The sequence below is a fragment of the Capsicum annuum genome, chromosome 9 (genome assembly GCF_002878395.1).
Source record: "Capsicum annuum cultivar UCD-10X-F1 chromosome 9, UCD10Xv1.1, whole genome shotgun sequence".
Lineage (NCBI taxonomy): Eukaryota > Viridiplantae > Streptophyta > Magnoliopsida > Solanales > Solanaceae > Capsicum > Capsicum annuum.
In genome coordinates this window covers 214,518,933-214,533,698 of record NC_061119.1, presented here as the reverse complement: position 1 = coordinate 214,533,698, position 14,766 = coordinate 214,518,933, and the positions used below count along the sequence as shown (strand labels likewise).

General features: G+C 37.6%; 1 long non-coding RNA gene and 1 pseudogene across 1 annotated transcript in view; one reads left to right on the top strand and one right to left on the bottom strand.

Moving 5' to 3' along the window:
* The window catches only part of LOC107841004, a 29,548-nt gene extending 20,421 nt beyond the window's left edge, over nucleotides 1-9,127 (top strand). The window contains exon 8 of the long non-coding RNA XR_001665375.2: nucleotides 8,551-9,127. This is a non-coding gene — a long non-coding RNA (uncharacterized LOC107841004). The remainder of the gene's footprint in view (nucleotides 1-8,550) is intronic.
* Nucleotides 9,128-9,267: 140 nt separating this feature from the next.
* On the bottom strand, nucleotides 9,268-14,009 carry LOC107841002 (annotated as a pseudogene).
* Between the last annotated feature and the right edge of the window lie 757 nt (nucleotides 14,010-14,766).

The window sequence follows — 14,766 nt, the reverse complement described above, 5'->3', positions numbered from 1 at the left end:
GCTTCTATTAAATTGTTCACTGCGCCAAAGACAAGAGCTTCCTGCTTTATGTCTTTATCCACTCTTATTGCAGGATTAAGTACACTTAATATAAAAGTTGTTCCAACAACCGCAAGCTGCTTCAGTTGATATCTTAAAACACTCTCAGTAATCTTGTAGTCACATATTTCAGCAACTATTTGAATAGCTTTGGGTGCATTTTGTGGCAGAATCTGCACCGCAGTTTGTATTCCAACAAAATCAGCCCCTCTTGTCGCCAAATGGTGTACTGATGCCTGATAAAAAAAAGCCACATTTGTCTTCGCGCCAATGTAAGCAAACAGAAATCTTGAACCAGTATCAAAGGAAAGTTTGATACAAATCGATTATGGAAAAACCAACACCAAGTTACTACAAGTGTAGCATGACCAAGTGTACTAAAGCACACAAATATACCTCTGCTTATAAGCTCCACATAACCATAAGCTGACATAATAAACGTCTCCTACAAGCATTGACCAAGCTCAAGTCCCCATTGAGAGTGGCTATTTCTGGCCTGTCGAGCAGGCAAATGATTCCTACCCTCATCAGAGGATGATTTACCAAGATGTTCAAGGTTGCCATGATGCAATTGTAAACAAATAACATCAGGTGAATAGAGTCCTGCCTCGACTATTGGTTCATTCAAGCAACTCCAAATTCAGTACTACGCAACTCAAAACTAAAAGTTGAAATTCATGAAGTACTGATTGTTTAATAATTAGTGCAAACTCTTCAGCCCAAGTTGGATTTTCAAACTCAATAAGAAAATTTTCATCAGGGATGGAGTTCTTAGTATCTAATGGAACCTTATTAGGCACCATGAACTTCTCATCATGCTACTGTAAATACTCGCAGCCACGAAAAGAAATCAGCCTTGATTCCTCATGTGAAACTTGAGTTAGCTCTTCAGGGTCGGTAGATAAAGGCACACATGAATCAACTTCAAAATCTAACATAACTATTATATGGAATAGTCCCTAGTAATTTAATTTTGTTGAGTGGTTGAATGCCATGTAAGCTAGCATCAGATATGGAGACAGTGAATAAGCTCTGTGTGGGGATACAAGAAGCATAAAGAGATTTAGATAGAGGCATGGCAGTAGAAATTGGATTTAGTGATGAAAATCATGGAAGATTGGGGAAAATTACTCTAGACCTAACTCCTCATGGATATTTGTAGTAACAATCAAATTCTGTTGAACCACATCCTTGGATCCTTCAACTTGCTCTTTCACTATTCTCCCTTTATTGGGCTTTCCATCCTCCAAGGTAGACTCTGTTAGGGTTAAAGGGGACAAAGTAAGTGCTGAAATTTCATCATGTGCCGAATCACCAATGTCCATGATATGCTTATTTCTGAGATTTCCATTATCTCCCTTTGTCACGGCTATTACAATTGGAATTTCTTACAGGGTGATTACCTTGGGGCAGCATCTATTTGATATTTCGTCGAACATCTTGTGTGCATCCGTTTTGCTTTTGCATTCAGATTGCACATCAAATTTCTGAGGCAAAGATAGGTTGGTTTTACTTCTCCATTGTGTATAAACATGTGTAGGGAATGACAAAAGTTCATCTGGATCACTGAAGCCCCACGAAATAGCCTCAAAATGAATTGAGTACTCAGTCATGGAGGGCATCTGATTAGCCGTGCGACCTTCCAGTGATTCAACATGTTGCTTCGGAAAGAGAATCAACACTTTTGTGGTAAAATGTTCCCAATCAACCAACTGCTTGTTCTGGAAAAGCCATTGGTACCACAACAAAGCAGCCCCATCGAGATAGGATGAAGACAGAGATAACTTGCGGTTTTCTACAATTTCATAAAAATCAAAGTTAAGCCTGAGAGATCCATAACTCAGGATTCTTGTTAGGATCGATTAGCAGTTCACACACACTAAATCTATAGAGAGGATGAAGAAAACTAGAGAGAGTCCTTTAGGAGACAGAGAGAATTAATTTTGTGGTAACACCCGTGGGTAAGCTCCACGACGGACGGTCTATTTTTATTAATGATTCGGAGTATGTATAATTACACAAAGAAATGAGAATAAAAGGTTGAACCGCGTGAACATTAATATATAATAGTACGTCACATATTAATCAGGCTCCACAACCTAACAATTCTCCCACTTAGAGACTGATTCTGTCATCCAAGAATTTCATTCTCAAAAAAAATAAAAAATACTCCTCCATAATCAATATGTTTGCCACACGCAACATCTGTAGACACAACTACAGAAAACCAACGAAGGTTTTGCACAATCTTAGTTTACCAACATCAACACATTTTGTCAACATGTTTGCTGGATTCATTGCACCCTCTATCTTTTCCAAACATATATCGCCTTCTTCCACTCCCCTGCGAGTGAAATAGTACCGTCTTCTAATGTGCTTCATCTTCAAATGATAGATCGGGTTCTTCACCAACTGTATGGCACTCTGGCTATCTGTGTAAAGAATCTTCTTAAGCTGCTTCTTGCCCAGTTCTTCCAGATAATCTACCATCCATATCATCTCCTTTCCAGCTTACACAATCTTCTTGAGCTGCTTCTTGCCCAGTTCTTCCAGATAATCTACCATCCATATCATCTCCTTTCCAGCTTCAGCTATTGTCGCATAATCAGTCTCAGTAGATAAAAGAGCAATGCAATTTTGAAGCTTGGACATCCAACTCACTACTGTACCACCTACGGTGTAAATGTATCCTAAAGTGCTCATGCTTGAGTCCACATCCCCACCAAGATCAACATCAACAAAACCTTGCAGAATCACTTCACCTTTGCCAAAACAAAGTGAAGTACTGGATGTACCTTTCAGATATCTTAGAAGCCATTTCACAGCTTTCCAATGCTCTTTCCCGAGGTTTGCCATGTACTTGCTAACAACTCCCACTACATGTGTTATATCAGGTCTAGTGTAGAAAATAGCATTATCTAAATCTCCATGCAAAAATGCAGTCTTTACATCCATTTGCTGAAGATGCAAATTCTCCGATGCAACAATACTCAATAAAAATTGAATAGTAGTTAATTTCACAACAAAATAAAATATTTTAGCATAATAAATACCTTTCCTTTGTAAATATCCTTTAACTACTAACCGGGCCTTGAACCTTCTTCTGCCATCTGGTTCTGCCTTGATTCTGAACACCCACTTGTTCAACAATGCTCTCTTCCCTGCAGGTAACTCAGTCAACATCCACGTGTTATTTTTCCCAGCTGAGCTCATCTCATCATCCATGGCTTGCTCCCACTTGATTGAATCCTCCACCTGTAGGGCCTTAGCAAATGACTAGTTCCCCTTCATTAGTCAGCAAAAGATAATGTAATTGTGGTGAATACCTATCTGGTGCTCTAATGGTCCTGGATGATATCCTCTCAACCTGCTCAAGTATTACTTGTTCCGCCTCTGGTTCCTCAACGATAGTCTCTGGAGTTTGTTGAGTATCTGCTGTAACATCTTTTGGTGTACTCTTTGGCAACTCAAGCTCATCTCCCACTTGCTTTGTAGTTTCTTGAATATTTTGCTCTCTGTCCTTGTACAAGACATTTTCATCAAATGTCACATCACAATGTCTTAGGATCTTCTTATTCCTATCATCCCAAAACCTCTACCCAAACATGTCAGAACCATAACCTATAAAGTGGCACTTTATAGATTTAGCATCAACCTTATCTCTCTTCTATGGATCAACATGATATAAGCAGTGTAACCAAAAGTTCTCAAGTGAGAATACTTGAGCTCTTTTCCTGTCTATACTTCTTCAGGAATCTTGAACCCCAGATGGTACCCTGTTGATCAAGTATGCAGCTGTGCTCATAGCATCTACCCATAATGTCTTAGGCAGCCCACAGTGTATCTTCATGCTCCTTGCACGCTCATTCAATGTTGCGTTCATCCATTCAGAAACTCCATTCTTCCTTGCCTTCCCAAGAACTGTCCTCATCAATTTGATTCCCTCAGCTGCATAAATTGTTTGAATTCTAACTTTTCATATTCTCCTCCATTATCAAACCTCAGGCATTTGATTTTTAAGTTAGACTGATTTTAAACTTCATCTTTCCTCCTCTTGAAAGTAGCAAACACATCTTAATTTTATTTCAAGAAGTAAACCCATACCTTCCTGCTGAAATCATCAATAAAAGTGACATAGAATCTGGATCCACCAAGTGATGAAATAGGAGATGGTCCCCAAATGTCTATATGGAGCATTTACATTCGTACTTTCTTTGGCTCTATCGTAGTCTTTGGGAAGCCTACTCATTTTTGTTTACCCATAACACAACTCTCTCAAAGACCCATATCAACAAATTTCAGCCCCTCTAAAGCTCCTTTTGCAGCCAACATCTTCATTTCTTTAGTACTCATGTGTCTAAGTTGTTGTTCCACAGACATGAATCAGAAGCACCCTCAGCAATAACAACCATGTTTATACACCCTGCAGTGGTGTACAAAGTCCCAAATTTTGTGCCACGTGTACAACTATTGCACCCTACACAATTTTCCACGAACCTTTCCCAAACTTTGTTGCGTAGCCTGTGCTATCCAACTAACCAACAACAATCAGATTTTTCTTGAGACCAGGAATATATCTGACATCCTCCAATGTCCACTGATTTCCTGCTGGAGTTTTTATGCAGACATCCCCTTTTCCTTCAATCGTCAACGGCTTGTTGTCAGCAAGATACAACTTTCCAAAGTTTCCAGACTTGATATTTTGGAACAATTCCTTGCTAGGAGATGAATGAAAAGATGCACCAGAATCCAATATCCAGGATTCAACCGGGCTATCCACACTAAGGATTAGAGTATTCCCAATGTCTTCTGCTGAATTAATTAACAGAATCATTATCATATCCAGATTTCTAATTCTTCTTCTTCTTGGGTTTCTTGCACTCTGTCTAAAAGTGTCCTTTATCTCCATAATTCCAACATGTCATGTTGGATGTTATTGGAGATTTTCCATGATTCTTCAATTTTGATCTTCCATGTGTATTCTGACCCCTTGATTGGTCTCTCCTTCTTCGGTCAACACTGAGAGCACTAGCAGATGACTCCCCAATTTCTCGTTTGCAAATGCTTTCGCTAAGAACAACATCTTGAATTTCATCAAACTTCAGTTTCTTAGATCCACGGGAACTACTAATCACAGCAATAATAGTATCCCAAGACTCGAGCAGAGATTACATCAAAATCAGTGCTTTAATTTTATCTTCAAAATTAATGTCCACAGAACACAATTGACTAACAATCATATTGAACTCATTTATATGATCAGCAACAGATCAATTCTCAAGCATCTGTAAATTGAACAATCTACGCATCAGATATACCTTGTTCATCACATATGGGTTTTCATATATATTTGACAGTGCCTTCAACAGATCGGACGTGGTTTTCTCCTTGATGATGTTGAACGCCATATTTCTCGACAAAGTCAACTGGATCAACCCTAGATCCCACCGATCCTTAAGCTTCCAGTCCTCCTTCTTTATGGACTCTGGCTTCACCCCGATCAAGGGTTCGTCAAGATTTTTCTGGTACAGATAGTCTTTGATCTGCATCTTCCCAAAACCGAAATGGAATCCTTCAAACTTTTCAATTCCAAACTTCAACCCTTCCATCTTCAATGATCGTGATGAATCTCCCAAGCTCTGATACCAGTTTTTAGGATAGATTAGCAGTTCACACACACTAAATCTACGGAGAGGATGAAGAAAACTAGAGAGAGAGTTCTTTAGGAGAGAGAGAGAATTAATTTCGTGATAACACCCGTGGATAACCTCCACAGCAGACGGAGAATTTATATTAACGACTCGGAGGATGTACAATTACATAGAGAAATGAGAATAAAAGATTGAACCACATGAACATTAATATATAACAGTACGTTACATATTAATCAGGCTCCACAGCCTAACAATTCTCACCACAAAATCGTGGAAATTCCACCGGAGTAGATTTACTCCTTGTGGTTTTCCAATCAACTCCTGTAATAATGAAATAATTTTAAATGTCTCCTTTGACCATGAATCCCTTCCTACGTTAATTTAATCTTAGGGAGTTCAAAATTTTTGGTCCTCCATTGAAGACCTCTGGATGAAAGCACCAATGTAATGATCCCAATTTTTAACACAAACACGAAATGTATTTATAATCACTCAATACAAATTACAACTTAGAATCCGAACAAGAAGTAATAGTCATGCTAACTAAGATGAGATAGAATAGTGAGAAAGTAACAAGAAGGAGATGAGATACTAGATACAGACTGGAAATGAGAGAACAACAGACAAGCCAAGGCTTCACATAATACGCATAATGTCCTGTTGCATGCCAAGTCCTATTTAACTAATTTACAATTGGGTCTGGATCTCAAATAAAACCTCTAACATTTTAACAGGTCCAATAATCTCAACTGGATCAGCCCACTTCACCACTTCTAACCCATATCCCAATACAAAGTCGACTTGGTTCACAACACAGAATTTGCCTAATTTCTTAGTTTTTACCTCACTATTTTTGCAACTTTATCTATCGGAAACAGTCTCTGTACAGTGATCTGTCCTCACCAGACCCCACTTTGTATGATTACATTAGGTATTTTACTATTGTTGTTGTTGTTGTTTCTGTAACTTTTTGAATCATGTTATTTTAACACTATTGGCCTCCTACAACTTGCAGCTTTAAAGTCCTAATTACATTTGGAAGTAATTCCTAATAGATATGGCCAGTTCACTAGAAGCATTTCTCAAGAACTCGGTGTAAGATAACAATACTTATGCTGTTGATGTGTTTGTCGTTGAAGCGTTACGGTCTCAACAACATACCAAGTGTAATCGCACATGTTGGGCATTGAGGTTTCTGCAAATGGATTTATTACAATGTATGGATAGACGAGAATTTACATACACAAGGAAGTGATTCTTGCACAAAGTCTTGTATTTTAGTCATATAATTCTTAAGTAATGTTAAAAAGTTTATGGAAAAAATTGTTTCTGTTAAAAAATGGAAAAGAAAGTCCCGTGGTGGTTAATGAGATGGGTGGTCTCTTTATAAGGATTGGGCAATCCTCCTCCTCTTGGGCTAGCTTTTGGGGTGTGAGTTAGGCCCAAGATCAATTTTAACATGGTATCAGAGCAGGGCCCATTCTCACCTAATGTTGGGCCCCCAAATTGAGATGTCGGGGAGATTGTCCATGCCCAATTAAGGTCTAGGCCCCAGTTGAGGTCTGTGCGGGCCCATTCTCACCCAATGTTAGGCCCCTGAATTGAGATGTCGGGGAGCTTGTTTATGCCCAGTTGAGGTCTGGGCCCAGTTGAGGTTTGGGCATGAGGAGGGGTGTTAAAAGATTGAAAAAAAAGCCCCACATTGGTGGTTAATGAGATGGATGGTCTCTTTATAAGGCTTGGGCAATCCTCCTCCTCATGAGCTAGCTTTTGGGGTGTGAGTTAGGCGTAAGACCAATTTTAACAGTTACATTTACATTTATTTTCAAGATTGAATGTTAAGAAAAATTTTATAAGTTTCGATAAGTCCGGTGCGCTAAAGCTTCCCCTATGTGCGGGGTTCAGAAAAGGATTGGATAATAAGCGTCACCATAGATTTAGTTAGTGGTTTGCCTCATACTTCTCGCTGTTTTGATGGTATTTGGGACATCATGGATTGGTTTACCAAGTCAGCGAATTTCATTCTTATTTAAATGTCCTTCAGTGCCGAGAGGTTGGCCCATATCTTTGTGCCTCTATTGTACGTAGCCTTACCCTAGATTTTTGTCAGTGATTCTTTAGCCATGACTCATTTTGGCTAAGCTACACAACAAGTTTAGTTTATTTATGACCCTTGCTAGCTCTGCCCCAATTTTGAGAAGCTCTTAAAAAAGTAATTCCTTCTTTTTTAAACGACTCGAGCAACAAATATAGGTTAGAAAAGAAGTGGATCGGGCTTGATCCAAACCGATCCACTTGCCGGTTTACTTCACCACCTTGGGAGAAGGTGATTATAAATAGGAAATAGATACTAAAATTCGTTTTCCTATTATATTTCAAGTTTAATCAATGGCAAGAAGAAGTTGTGGATCAAAAGTACAATCTACTGATTCACGTGAACTCAATAGTTTTTGCTCAAATCCACTAATATTTGGCTACACCTGGTGCCTGGTTACTAAAAATTGCTTGCGGAAATAGCCTCTCTATTTCTATAGAGTAAGGTCTGCGTACACTCTAGCTACCTTTCCTAGACCTCTTACGTGTGAGATTTTGCTGGATATGTTGTTGCTGTTATTTTTTTTTTTAATTGTTGAGCGTCTAGTGACTAAATTTCTTTGATTTACAGGAGATTATTTTTGTGTTTGCAGCCTCTCTATTTTTCTAGAGTAAGGTCTGAGTATGCTCTAGCTACCTTTCCTAGACCCCTTACGTGTGTGAGATTTCGCTGGATATGTTGTTGCTGTTACTTTTTTTTAATTGTTGAGCATCTAGTGACTAAATTTCTTTGATTTACAGGAGATTATTTTTGTGTTTGCAGATATTGACTCACTACAGCTGATTGTGTGGGTGAACTACTAGGCCCGAAATCGTGGATTCTGCAACAATAATTCAAGAAGAATAGGAAAACCTCGGAAACAAAGTGCTTCCTCAATGGTACCTGTGGTCCGGGTGAGAGTTAAATCTAGATATATTCCGAATTGCTTTTAAAACTAAAACAGACATTTGTTACAGTTCAGTGAACCGAGAGGTGGACTTAATTAACGAGTTATTCAATTAAAAGATTGTCAGTTCGATTTACTAAAGAGGAAAGAAGTAAAGAACGACGATTGATCCACATGTGAACATTGTTCATCAGGATCATCTGTTGCAAATGACTTAGCATCTTCAGCCACATTTTTCAAATCTTCCAATGTCTTTAGATTTTGACAATATCCCAACAACCGAGATGACATTTGTCTATAATCTGCTTCCCGATAGTTTCAAATTCAGATGGCAATGCTTTATTTCCAAACACCGCACTATTATAAAGGTTCCAACTCTCACATGGAACCGGTCTGCAATGAAGTACCTCTTACCATTTAAACTTTTTGGTATCATCTCTGCTAGCTCTGCCTCTAATGAAACATCAACAGTAAAAAGTAACACATGAGAATCACCATATAAATGCACATTTCCGTTCATTTAATAAATAACGTTACCAACTAAAATGAGCGTGCGATCATGTTAACCATTGTGAACTCATGAACTCAAAAAATTTAGTAATGCCTAACTGAGTAATATTATTAAAGATTCTATCAACTCAAAAATATGTTACAATACAAAAGAGATCAAATCTCCTTGGAAGCCACACGTTGCTTGAAACTGATAAATTTAGTGGTAATACATTTACATTTATGAAAAACAGTGTGATGAATGAGCATCAGCAGTCTATGACAGTATCAAAATGTTAATCCATTGTTTCCCTTCTCTTTACAGGTTATTCTGAATATATAACAACCAAAGATCTTAACTACCATCATCTTCTGCAACATCAACATCTGAATATTCTTCATCATCGTCACCACCACCACCACCATATCATAAATATGGTCATACATCTGTATGATGTGACTTGTGGAAATGAGAAACAGTAACCTTGATAAATATATACTTACCTTGATAAAATTGATATAAAGTATTTCACTTCTTGATATTTCAATTATTTCATGAAAGAGTTGAATCTAAGTAAACCTCATTTTACAAGAATTTATACAATCAATACCTTAAAATTCTGCAGCAGAATATTCATCAAATTTACTTCAAAAAAATCTAAATCTTCTTCTTCTTCATCATCATCATCATCGCCTGGATAGTTCTTTTTTTAGTCCAACCAAGCCAACCATAAATTATTCTAATTGATAATAGTAATATGAATCCCCTCAAAAATGGATCTAATTGCACTTCACGCGCCAAATTTTTGATGATTCAATTTATCGTTTTATCGTTCTTGGGAAAAATGGGGGATATCTCGATCGGGAGAGAGAACGGGGAAATACCATATGGCCCAATATATCTGACAAGTCGCACGTCATTAAGATGTGATCGTACCACTGTATGATGTGAGTTGTGGAAATGAGAAATTGTGTAACCTTGATAAATATATAGCTACCTTGGTAATATTAATACAAAGTATTTCACTTCTTGATATTTCAATTATTTCAGAAAAGTGTTGAATCCAAGTAAACCTCATTTTACTAGAATTTATACAATCGATATCTAAAAATTCGTTTGCAATGACAAGAAAGAGAGCAAACATTTACTCTTCATTTTTCATTTTATTTTTATTGTAATTTAATGGCACCGTTGGACATTACCCCATTTGTTTGTTCAACCCATCTTAACTTGCCCGACTTCAGCCCAAACAACCCATTTGCCACCTCCATGAGTAACAATTAGACCAAATGTGCTCACATTTAGCAAGCTTAAACTGAAGTACCAAAACTGCTTAAAAATATATTTAAGGGGCCATTTTGAACTACCCTAAATTATAAGGGAAATTCTTGTTAATTTCTCTTATATTTTAAGTAGGATTTTAACAAAATTTTGTCAAGTTTATGGGGCAAAGCTAAATAACTTTTATGTACGACTTGAATTGTCGAAATGATAAACAGAGTGTGACCTTGATAAATACTATATACTTACATGGATAGGACATACGAACATCCACGGGGTTGTTTCCGAGGTCTTCTTGTTCTTTTTGAATTCGTGCTGCAGATTCCCCAAGTTCGGGAAGACACCTTGATAACTCAATCAGTTGTAGTGTGTGGATTTCTGCAAACTCAATGGGTATCTCTTCCAAATGAGAGGACTTTCTAAGCAAAAGGTGCTCAAGGACAGGAAAATTGTCATCTGTGGCTTTCCAATACCTAAGATCATTACCTTCCATTAGCAAAACCTTCAATCGAATAAATCCCCTAACATTTGGATTCCATTCATCACCCACACAAGCACAAAGCATCAGCTTCAGCACCTCAAGGTTAGGCAACTCAGCTATGATGTCCAAGTACGACCAACTTAGACAAGTTCCTTCCAACTTCAGCTTCTTGAGCGTTGCTGGAAAAGCTTTTGCACTTGCTTGAAAAAGGGGAAAGCATTTTATCAAACTTAATGTTTCAAGTTGCTGCAGATGGACAAGATTGTTGAGAAGCCCATTAGAGTCAATCTCATCTCCATTGATTCCTAGTTCTTTGACATTCTGAATCCCCATAATAACCTCCTTCGTGCAACAATGTGAAGACAAGTAAGAAATAGTTTGTATGTTTGAAAAATCCAAGTGCCTTCCTTTGTCAACAGATCCACTTGGGCAATCTGGCAAATAAAATTCGGGCAGTTTGAGATGCCTTAATTGCAGTAGTCCCCAAATTTGCACTGGACAATTTATAGTTAAAACTGATCCACTAGGCCCTTGAACAATGAATGTCTGCAGATTCCATAACTCGCATATTTCTGGAGGTATGTCTAAATTCTCACGGCAGAGCAATTATAGGTACCTCAACCAGATGAGGCTTAGTATCTGTAGAGGGAAATTATCAATCTCTATGTGTCTCAACTCCAAGACTTTGAGTAATTTGAAATGAATAAGCTCTGATTTGAGAATAGAATATGATCTCTCAAGATGAAAAGAGAAAATAGAACGGGTTCGTTTCAATAAATTGTTGTTGTCATGATCTCTCAACTGACGATGTACAGGGGTAAGAAGAGCCCTATAAAGACCAAAGGGACAATAATCATTTTCATCACCAGTCACGCGTTTAAAGGGCTGCATTTTTTGCATACTGAGATATCGACATTCTGAATCTGATTCGCCAAGAACAATTTCATTCATGATAAAAATATTCTCCCTTTGAATTTCTCTCACGCACAGGTCATATATTAGATCATGAACGTTACATGATCTAATTTTTGTTCCATCTAGATTTTTCTTGCAGACAAGAACTAACATCTATCGACAAGCTCTTGCAAACACTTCTCAGCTTCTCCTTCCAAATCATTTTCCAACTTCAGGAACCCCTCAGCCATCCATGATCTCACCAATCTCTTCACTGGAATCTCACTGTCTTCTGGAAAAATTCTGAAATGCAGAAGACAAGTCTTTAGATCGCTAGTCAAGTGATTGTAACTCAACCCAAGCACACGTGAACATCGTTCATCAGGATCATTTGTGACAAATGACTTGACATCTTTAGCAACAATTTCCCAGTCTTCTATTGCCCTTTTAGATTTGAGAAGCCCAGCAACCACCGCTATAGTTAGAGGTAACCCGTGACATTTCTCTGCAATTTGCTTCCCAATAGTCTCGAACCCAGATGGTAATGCTTCATTTGCAAATGCTACGATTTTAAAAAGGTTCCAACTCTCATCCGGACCCATTAAATCCATCGGCAAAGAAAGATTCTCTGTACCAGCATCACGAGCTACTTCAGTATTACGGGTCGTCAATAATATTCCACTCCACTTGTTTTCACTTGGAAAACATAGTCTCACGACATCCCATGCTTCCCTTTTCCAGATATCATCCAATACAATTAAATATCTCTTACCCTTTAAACTCTTTTGTAGCATGTTTGCAAGCTCTTCTTCATCGTTCATGTCAAATGTGTCACTCTTAGTAGAACACAGAAGGCTCAATAAGATTTCCTTTACATTGTGCTGTTGCGAAATAGTAGCCCAAGCACAAACATCAAAATGAGAACAAATGCACGCATCATTATAAACTTCATTCGCTAAGGTTGTTTTACCTATGCCTCCCATCCTGACAATCGGGATGACTTTGGGTTCACCAGAGTAGCTTCTAGTAAGATGCTCTACCAACCGTTCCCTTTGAACATCACGTCCAACCATATTGTTCTTAACCTTCAGAATATCTTTCGATGATCTTGGAAACTCTTGAACCGTTGATTCCTTTGATGATTGTTTGCCTTTATCTTGAATCTTTATCGACTCTTTCCAAATACGATCAATGTCCTCTGCTACTTGTTGCAGGCTTTGACGAAACCTTCGGCGCGCCTTTTTTTTCTGGCTTTTATTTTCTCCCAGTACAGTTCCTGCTAGTCTCAGTTGAATTGTGTATTCAGCAGCAATTGCAACTTCTTTTACCTCTACTTCAAAATCTGTCATTTCTCCAGAAACATTGTTTTTCTCAAAGTTCTTGAGAAATACTTCCAGGGAACTAACTTTTTCTTGAGGAGTGCAAAATTCTTCTCTGTGATCACAGGATAGAGACCGCATCGGTGAATTGGATGTCAAGAGCGATTCTATTGTTCTCATAAGAGAAGCCACACTTGCATGAGCCATATCTAATGTCTTCTCGTTTTTGTCCCTTGTGACTATGACCTAAAAGCTGCAGGGTTGCAAGAGCCAAGAGGTCAATGGTATTACAAATAACGAGATGCACAGATTTGCAGAAAAGGCACGCATAGACTAAATAAGATCAGGTAATGTATTTGCCTTAATCATAGCTATAAAAGGGTAACAGTGAGTTTAGTCCCAAAATCAGTAGCTTTAGCTAATTTAACTCCCAGTATGCAAAATAGATTGTGGTTCAAAACTCCGCTTTGCTTACCTAGGTAGTGTTTTCAACGTTGCTGGAACTCTTTTAAGAAGTTTTCATACCCGTGTCAGATCCTTAAAAAAATGCACAACTTTTGAAGGATCCAACATGTAATCAGCGTTATTTTTGAGGAGTTCGAGCGACATAACTATATATATATAGTACAAAGAGCTAAGTTATACATTTGATAAGCCACTACAAGTGTTGTTTTGCTCTGAAACTTTAACCAAATGAGAGAGTAATTAAGGGAAACTAACCTTTCAATGGCAGATCATACAACTTCAAATATCTCTTTCAAATATCACTGAAAGAGATATTTTCAGTGATATTTGAGAAAAGGATAGAAGAAATGACAATATTATAAGTAACAATAAACAAATGTATAAAGAACAACAGATAGAGTACTGAGTACCCAACCAAGATAAAATTTGAGTGGCTGAAATGATCTGCAGAATTTATCAGCCCAAACAGTCCCTTAACTTTACATAGTATGTTCACTTAGGTCCCTGTAATAAAATGTTGAACATAAATCGTCCTTTATCTCTGCTAAAAGGGTAAACTTTGAAAAAAATGTAGTGCTTTATACACGTAGTGCGATCTGGAGAAGGTAGAGTATACGCAACCTTACTGCTATCTTAGAGATAAAGAAGATGTTTCTAATAGACCCTTGGCAAAAGATAAACAGTCGAGAAATAGATGCCCCTTTAATTACAATATAGAGAATTTACATCTCCTTGGAAGCTAGAGAATAACGCTAAAACATAGTATTGTAACGGTACAATTTAAAGTTTAAATAGTAAGAACTATGATGAAATCCTAGAACTTCAATCTTTCTAGCTATATTCCGAAATGAACTTTCAATAGTTGCTTTTAATACTAAAACATACATTTTGTTAAGGTCAGTGAACCGAGAGGTGTCGACTTAATTAGTGAGTTATTCAGTTAAGAGCTATGTCCTGCTTTCTTTATTAGTTGTCATATTTTTTTCCCTATCGTTTTTCCCATTTTATAACTAATCTGATTGACATAATACATAAACATTGCCTTTTTAACTTGACACCAAATCACATCTATAACCTCCAACTTTGGGTACGTACAAATCAAAACTTAAACTTGTATAAAGTTGAACAAGTAGACACACACATCCTATTTTGAATAATACAT